The 9,639-nt window shown below is 35.7% G+C and overlaps 1 pseudogene; it reads right to left on the bottom strand.

Annotated features, from left to right (window-relative positions):
• Positions 1-3,064: 3,064 nt before the first annotated feature.
• Positions 3,065-3,183, bottom strand: LOC148538704 (5S ribosomal RNA; annotated as a pseudogene).
• Positions 3,184-9,639: the final 6,456 nt, after the last annotated feature.

Below are 9,639 nucleotides of genomic sequence, written 5' to 3'. Positions count from 1 at the left end.
AACTGCACACAAAGTTAAAATCTCAGAACAAAACAAATGTTTTGAAACCAGAAGAGCAAAGATTGCAATGCAATGAAACTCTTGTACCTGACTACTTACTAGAACCAGTCTTGAAGAGACTTTCATCAATAGCTAGAGATGTCCGCAGATCCTCATGTTTTGGCTTTGGTTCTAAATTATTGTCATATTTTGGTTTTGGTAAAACCACCCTCAATTGTTTTTGAATTGACAAAAACAGCTAAAATCATGTACAGTAGTTTCCACCTGTTTTTATCCTAAAGTATTAATAAAACCAAAAACATTAATTCCCAGTAATGTTTAGTCAATTTTGGCCACCTCATGGCAATCTAAAAGAACATAACACATCTACAGTATGAAACATAGCGGCACTGCAGCGGCAGTCAGGATGCCTGTTTAATAAGCTACATGACCCTCTAAACTATTTTCATTAATCAAGAAAAAATAGCCAAAATGTAAAAGCCTAGTAGAAAATATAATATAGTACCAACATATTTCTCCAGACAGCAAATCAAAGGCCTCAGGCCAGTATAGGAGATTGCTGTCAGAGTAAAGTCTAGTCTAGAACTAGATCACCATCAAACTTACTCCAAACAGAAAATCACAAGTCAAATGCCAGTACAGGTGATTCAAGCCAGAGTAACAGCCTAGTAGAAAATATAATAAATTGATAAGTTAATATCAAACTTCACCAACCAGCAAATTTCAAGCCTCAGTCCAATATAGGCGATTCAAGCCAGAGTAACAGCCTAGTAGAAAAGATATATATTTAGAAAAAATTGACCTATATAGTAGGATAACAGAAAGACACTCCTTTGTGGGGGCACTCTTGATGAATGTATCTCAAATTAGATTAAAACCTAACTTTTAATTTTATTATGCACTTAAAAAAGACCTACAACAGACAAAAAACACAAATGACACAGACCACAACACATACATTGTAAAATACTCAGCACCACAGGTTTGTATACCATATATAACTGTAGCAAAGTAAGATTGAAAATTGATAAACGATATCTGCGCTGCGGTTTAAATAGACCAAAATGTGACCGCAGTCTGTGCAGAAATATAATCACCCTTCTATTTCTGGGTATATCTCATACCCTGTTAGTAGTGAAAGGGAAAGGTGAAATATTGGATATGCTTGTAATAGTAAATGATAATATATAACAATCCTAATAATCTATATGTACAAGCAATATCCAGTAACTGGCGTCTGATATCATAACCCTTGATTATTTATACATAATCCATTTTTTTCAGATAGTAGTTTGCATCATTAGTTTGATTTCTATAATAGCATGGTTTGTAGTATTAATACCCGGGTGTAAGTTACCAAGCTTAGTATACCAAACAGATTGCAATCAACACCAATTTCCTCATTTGTTGATCCTCTGTTACTTAAAATTGTAAATTAACCCCAATTTGTTGTAGCCCCGGACCCTGCATGTACAATTTTTCCCACAATGCACACACATGGGGTAGTTGACAAATATATATACACAGATGAATAGCTGAAGGGAAAGATAACCCCTCAAATGATAGAAAATTATGTCTATATATTAGCCAGACCAATTCTGGCTCATCCACCCATTAGACAGGAGACACAGGTGTCACAAGAGGAGCAGATTTATTCAACAACAGGGTGAAATGTATACAATGTCTGTGCGGAATAACTGCAATTTGAACAGAGGAAGTATACTAATAAATGACAGAGGGAAACGTTTGTATTATCTATTCGGTATAACCGCAATTGCTCCAGAGGTGAATCGGAACCAGGGGGTCAGCTGGGAACAGCTTATACTCACATATCCATTGCAGTGTCACCGCGAGGTATAACAGGGCTATACAGGCGCCGGCTGGGAGATCAGCTAGACATAGCTGATACTTACTTGTCCTGTGATGCGCGTTTCGCCATGCAGGCTTTCTCCAACAGGGGGCCAAGTGTAAGAGCTATCTGATTGCTGCGCCTTTAAAGGCTGCATATTACTATAACCTCCTCCCCTCACTTACAATTGCAAGGTGGGAAGAGTAAGTAAGGGTTGTCAAGGAGACAGTTCCTGTTTACCCTGTGCATCATCGGGAATCCCCTATTGTCCTGGGGAGGAATTCTCCTGACATGCTTAATCACCTATTAAATTACACATACTTCTTAAGAACGCAAAATGGTAGTTTTAATGTAGAATTATTGCACATCTGCATGTAACATCATAATCATAATACTCTGTTGTTATTCACTGTATTACATATAAAAGAGAAAAGTACAAAAATATGTATAAATATAAGTCTAATCATATAAACAAAGAAAATAAATTAAAGAAAAATAAAAGGAATTTTAACCCTCTTATGGACACATTATATTTGAGTGCAGTATAATAGTATTAATTATTGGTCATTTCCACATTTAAAATAACAAAACTGTAATCCTACAAATGATTACATGATCTAATATCACGTAGTACTGATATATGTGTTACAGAGGAAAAACGAGTTGTGCTCTATAACCACAAAAAACTTTTTTTTGGTCCGTATGTGTTATTACAGTGAACGGACCTTACTCGGGTATGTGTTGTACAAGTCACAAATTGGAAGAAAGGTAAAGTCACTTCTGTTCGTATATAATGTTAGCCGGCCTATTCCCTGATACTTCTGCATTGCAGGGAGTACTGTTGGACCGAATGAGAGAGTGACAAATAACAACAGAGTTTGAAAAATAGATAGAGAGATACATATATATGTGGATAAGCGCAAAACTTAATTTCTATAATTTAAAGGATAGGTACAATAGCATTATAGTTAGAGGACATTTCTGAGTAGTAAGTATTTCCACCTGACTTATTCAAATACTAGAGAGTATAAATGATAGTGTTAAAAGATAGAAAAGAGTAGAAATCCTATAACCAGAAACCCTTTCAGCCTGTGCCTGCAATCACATTGAACAGACCTAACTCAGGTATGTGTTGTATAGGGCATCAAATATAAGGAAGGTAAAGTCACTTCTGCTTTTCGAGTTTTGTTAACCGATTAATCCCAGATGAAATATCACCTACTGCACCTGGTATTCCTAGGTGGTCTCCCATCCAAGTACTAACCAGGCCCAACACTGCACTGCTTCCAAAATCAAATGGGATTGGGCATGTCCAGGGTGGTATAGCTGTAGGTGTGAAACATTGCAAGGTATACAGTCGGACCGAATGAGAGAGTGATTATTTCAATTGTTTTGAATCTCAAGATAAAAATACCTTATAGGCCAGGGACCTGCCTACTAATCATAATAAATTTCAGACCCTATACAGTAGAATTATACAGTAATTCCTTCAAATATGATTATTCATTTAAGTCCATATGAAATAGTTCTAATAAAAGTATATCTTTGGAGAAATCAATTTTAAAATTATATAACACAAAAGGGAGAAGGATAATTGAAATTCCTTCAAATCTTATTAATCTTTCTAGTCCATATGAGGTAGTTCTAATCGAAGGACATCTTACGAAATGATCAATTTCAAATTGTATAGAACAGAAGGGAGAAGTACAATCAATTATACTTTTCTAGTTCCATATAGATCTAAATGTACCTCTCCATTATTGAATAAATATTTTTTAGAAAAATGATATTTAGCCATTGGAGCAGAAAATAAGCTTACCAACACTCCTAGGATATATACGTATCAATGAGATAGTGTGCCCAATATCAGGATTTGTCGTCCCTACATATATAAGTGACTTATGAATAAAACAATAGTTCTGATAAGAAGTGTGTTGGATAATGTGAAATGTGATGATATTGTTGAAAGAATATATAATATTGTTTACTGTGATCTAATGAACATAAATAGTCCTCTGATATAAACGAAAATTATATATATAGAAAAAATTCAGAGGGATTGTGTGTTATAATTTGTGACCTATGCCTATCAAAAAATATAAAATATTAATTGAAAGACACAAAAACAAAAAACAAACAACACACAAAACATTTTTTGCAAACTGACCCACATAAGGGTCATAAAAGATAAAGTATGAAATTCTCTATCAAGTTAGTAAAAATATACGAGTAAAGAAATTAAGTGAAATATAACAAAAGTCAAGTATATCCTATAATATTTAAATCTTCTCTCATGTTGGTAAAAAAATTCCATAATTGATTTGTTCATTCAAACCTCTGGGTGATACGCTCCCTAATCTAAAAATCCATTGACAGTCTTTTTTCAAAAGTTCTCTTGTAATGTCTCCCCCTCTAATGCCCAGTCTTATTCTTTCCAGGCCAAAGAATCTCATGGCCTTACTCCTCTCTGAGTGTTTTGTATAGAAGTGTCTTGCGACCGATGTAATCTGTTTCATCTTAGCAATATCAGAACTGGCATTCCTTACATTGCCTACGTGTTCCAGTATCCTAGTTTTCAGTGGTCTTTTGGTCATGCCCATGTATCTCATGTTACAGGTACATGAGATGCAGTATATCATGCCCGAGGTATTACAGTTGATATACTCATCCAGTGGAATTAATATTCCATCCCTATCCTGGATGTGATCAATTTTTGAAATATAATTACAAGCTTTGCATGAGCCACATGGATAGGTTCCCTTTATTTTGGATTTACATATTTGGGTGTTAGAGAAGTGGCTTTTGACTAAATGATCTCGTAGGTTAGGTGAGCGCCTCCAGCACATAGATACCTTTTCTTTCAGTTTTGTTGCGAGATCATGGTCTGATAATAATATAGGCCAATGTCTATTGATGGATTCCTGTATCTCTCTCCACTCTTGACAATAATTGCCCACAAATCTTATATCCAAACCCTCCGGTTTATCACTTCTCATTTGAAAAATCAAAGATTCCCTCTTAGTATTGTGTAGAGAGGTCTGGGCTTTTTTAATGAGACTATTACTGTAGCTTCTTTCCTTGAGTCGCATGGCCAGTTCAACACTTTTCTCCTTATAAATTTTGTCCTCCGAACAATTTCGTCTCAGTCTTAGGAATTCACCTCTAGGAATGTTATTAACTGTAGGAGGGAAATGAGCACTAGATCAATGTAAGAGGCTATTGGTTGCCATCTGTTTTCTATGTAACTCTGTGGTGGCCAGCATGTTGTTATGGTCTATATAGATTACTAGATCCAAAAAGGTTATCCTATCCTTATGGATATCATGTGTCAGTTTTAGATTCAAGTTGTTATCGTTCAGTATATTGATGAATTCTAGTAGCTTCTCTTCGCTTCCATCCCATATAATCAGGATATCATCAATGTATCGCATAAAACTGATAATGCATTCCGTGAACTGATCATTTCTCTCATGAAATACCACCTCCTTCTCCCACCAGCCTAAATACAAGTTTGCATAGGTGGGGGTACAGGCTGCCCCCATTGCCATGCCCCTCACCTGCCAGTATAATTTGTTGTTAAAAGTGAAGATGTTTTTGTGCAGAATACAATGTAAGAGTTGCAAAATGAATTCATGGAATTCATCCATACCTTCCAGAGTTAGGAAGTATCTTACTGCTTCTATCCCCAGTTTATGTTCAATACTAGTATAGAGAGCCTCCTCATCCAGGCTTGCCAATATATAAATATCTTCCATTGCGACATCATGGAGTTTTTTTAGTACTTCTGCTTTGTTGCGTGTGTACGAGGGTAGAGCTAGTACATGTTTCCTAAGGTAAATATCTACAAAAGTACTAGCTTTTTCCAATAAACCCCCTATACCTGAGACAATTGGTCTCCCAGGGGGATTGTGGAGATCCTTGTGTACCTTGGGTAGCATGTAAAAAGTTGGCATTTTAGGATATTCCATGTATAAGTATTGATGTTCATGCTTGGTGATGATATTGTTTTGCAATGCTTGATCCAGTATCTTATTGTAGAGATTCTTACAATTCTCCATGGGATTAAGGAGTGTCTGCTGATAACAATTTGGATCATCCAATTGTCTGTGAGCCTCTGTAATATACATACTTGTTGGCCAGATAACAACATTTCCTCCCTTATCTGAGGGCTTAATGATCACGTCATTCCATTCCTTGATTTCATTGATGGCACGTTTATCCTGTCTATTCAAATTTCCACCTGGGTATTTATATTTGTTATTTACCTGAATTTTGTCTAAGTCTTGACTTACCAAATTCATAAATACCCTAACCTCTGGACATATATTCTCCTGTGGGTAGAAGGTAGATCTTTTTTTGCATATCAATCTTTTATTGGTATCTTTGTCACTGGATGCGATGCTTTCTTCCACTTTAGATTCATCAATTAAATCATCTAGGATCCTTAATGCGGTGCTATCTTCATCTGTCAGATTCACTTGAGATATGCCCGGTGTTTCCGATATTTGTTCTTGTTGTGAGTAGAATTTCGCCAATAATAGCTTCTGACCAAAAAGACGTAAATTGGTTTCCCATTGAAATCAGTCAAATGTCCTCATTGGGGAGGAAGATAGACCTTTCATCAGGACATTATTTTGTGTAGGGGTAAGTATATGATCCGAAAGATTAATAATTTGAAGCCGCTGATCCTTTTCTACAACCCTGTTTTGTTCCTGGTGTAGTATCGGGTTTGTGGAGATGTTTCCCATTTTGGGCATTCTCTTTCCCTTCTTTGACCCCCTCCTTGTCTTCCTCTTGACAGGCAGCCATGGGGATTGTGGGGAACCCCTAAAAAAGGTTGAAAATCCAAGTCAGATGTGTTCCTATATCTTAGGGCTTGATTTCCTTGTCATCTGATCTCAAAGTTTTCCTCCCCTCCTGATGACTCAGCTTCTGAGGATGTATAATTTTCTGGGTTTTCCCCTTTTCTCCTCTCAGTTTGTGGGTTCCATCTAAAGATCCGACCATTGATGAAATCCCTCTTATCTCTAGAAAATGTATTTCTCTTGCGTTCAATTATATTGTTTTCATATGATACAAGATCTTTTTTATTGCTCTCAAATTGCTGTTGAAATGTTGTATCTTTTTCCCATGGTTCTAATTTTTTGCCTAAAATGTCAATAGTTTTAGCACAGTCCTCTAAAACTAGATTATTGTGTTTAATGAGGATAGCAATAAGTTCTTGTGAGCATTTTAAGAGGCAGTTTTCCCAATCCTTCGTTAAGTTCTCAGTAATGTGATTGCAGGCTGGGAATACCTTTGGTCTTAAGCCTCAAGGGGCAATTTTCTGTTTTGTGTAATTTTCCAGGCTGGTCAAATCCCAATTGGTCCTAATTTGGCGTTATAGTACTTATTTAAGTTTTTTTAAATCCTCCTCCCATGTACTCTCTCTCTCGAGATTAGTAATATTGTCTGGAAAGATATTACCAAGATCTTCTACCTTCCTTTTGCTAGTTAACTCGTTCTTGAGGTTAAAGCTAGTCATGATATTGATACCAATAGCTCTCACTTTTATAATGCTTGTTGATGACTATTTAGTTTTGTCGTGATGTTTAAAGTACAAATTAGATCCGTGCTCGAGTCAGAAATCTAGGATAAACCTAGTATATAATGACATACAAAAGATACAGAGAGAACTCCACACAGGATATCATAATGTCAATAAGATTCAGAAAACCAACATCTAACATTCATTAGTTAAAGGGAGAAAAAAAGAGAAAGAAAGAGATCTCCCTATCCCATAACACAGTTGGTGGTGCTCCCCTAGAGTAAAACAGTATATATTTAGAAAAAAATATCCTATATAGTAGGATAACAGAAAGACACTCCTTTGTGGGGGCACTCTTGATGAATGTATCTCAAATTAGGTTAAAATCTAACTTTTAATTTTATTATGCACTTAAAAAAGACCTACAACAGACAAAAAACACAAATGACACAGACCACAACACATACATTGTAAAAAACTCAGCACCACAGTATTGTATACCATATATAACTGTAGCAAAGTAAGATTGAAAATTGATAAAAGATATCTGCGCTGCGGTTTAAATAGACCAAAATGTGACCGCAGTCTGTGCAGAAATATAATCACCCTTCTATTTCTGGGTATATCTCATACCCTGTTAGTAGTGAAAGGGAAAGGCGAAATATTGGATATGCTTGTAATAGTAAATGATAATATATAACAATCCTAATAATCTATATGTACAAGCTATATCCAGTAACCGGCGTCTGATATCATAACCCTTGATTATTTATACATAATCCTTTTTTTTCAGATAGTAGTTTGCATTATTAGTTTGATATCTATAATAGCATGGTTTGTAGTATTAATACCCGGGTGTAAGTTACCAAGCTTAGTATACCAAACAGATTGCAATCAACACCAATTTCCTCATTTGTTGATCCTCTGTTACTTAAAATTGTAAATTAACCCCAATTCCCCAAAGCCCTATATCTTAACATATATAATGTTAGCCGGCCTATTCCCTGATACTTCTACATTGCAGGGAATACTGTCGGACCGAATGAGAGAGTGACGAATAACAACAGAGTTTGAAAAATAGATAGATTCATATATATGTGGATAAGCGCAAAACTTAATTTTTATAATTTAAAGGATAGGTACAATAGCATTATAGTTAGAGGACATTTCTCTCTATCTATTTTTCAAACTCTGTTGTTATTCGTCACTTTCTCATTCGTTCCGACAGTACTCCCTGCAATGCAGAAGTAGAAGGGAATAGGCCGGCTAACATTATATACGAACAGCAGAAGTGACTTTACCTTTCTTCCAATTTGTGACCTGTACAACACATACCCGAGTAAGGTCCGGTCACTGTAATAACACATACAGACCAAAAAAAGGTTTTTGTGGTTATAGAGCACTCTGTCATTTATTAGTATGCTTCCTCTGTTCAAATTGCGGTTATTCCGCACAGACATTGTATACATTTCCCCCCTGTTGTTGAATAAATCTGCTCCTCTTGTGACACCTGTGTCTCCTGTCTCATGGGTGGACGAGCCATAATTGGTTTGGCTAATATATAGACATAATTTTCTGTCATTTGAGAGGTTTATCTTTCCCTTCAGCTATACATCTGTGTATATATATTTGTCAACTACCCCATGTGTGTGCATTGTGGGAAAAATTGTACATGCAGGGTCCGGGGCTACAACAAATTGGGGTTAATTTACAATTTTAAGTAACAGAGGATCAACAAATGAGGAAATTGGTGTTGATTGCAATCTGTTTGGTATACTAAGCTTGGTAACTTACACCCGGGTATTAATACTACAAACCATGCTATTATAGATATCAAACTAATGATGCAAACTACTGAAAAAAAAGGATTATGTATAAATAATCAAGGGTTATGATATCAGACGCCGGTTACTGGATATAGCTTGTACATATAGATTATTAGGATTGTTATATATTATCATTTACTATTACAAGCGTATCCAATATTTCGCCTTTCACTTTCACTACTAACAGGGTATGAGATATACCCAGAAATAGAAGGGTGATTATATTTCTGCACAGACTGCAGTCACATTTTGGTCTATTTAAACTGCAGCGCAGATATCCTTTATCAATTTTCAATCTTACTTTGCTACAGTTATATATGGTATACAATCCTGTGGTGCTGAGTATTTTACAATGTATGTGTTGTGGTCTGTGTCATTTGTGTTTTTTGTCTGTTGTTGGTCTTTTTTAAGATCATAATAAAATTAAAAGTTATGTT

This window comes from Taudactylus pleione, unplaced genomic scaffold, assembly GCF_031769625.1.
Source record: "Taudactylus pleione unplaced genomic scaffold, aTauple2 ptg000037l, whole genome shotgun sequence".
NCBI classification, from domain to species: domain Eukaryota; kingdom Metazoa; phylum Chordata; class Amphibia; order Anura; family Myobatrachidae; genus Taudactylus; species Taudactylus pleione.
This window is presented reverse-complemented; position numbering and strand designations above follow the sequence as displayed.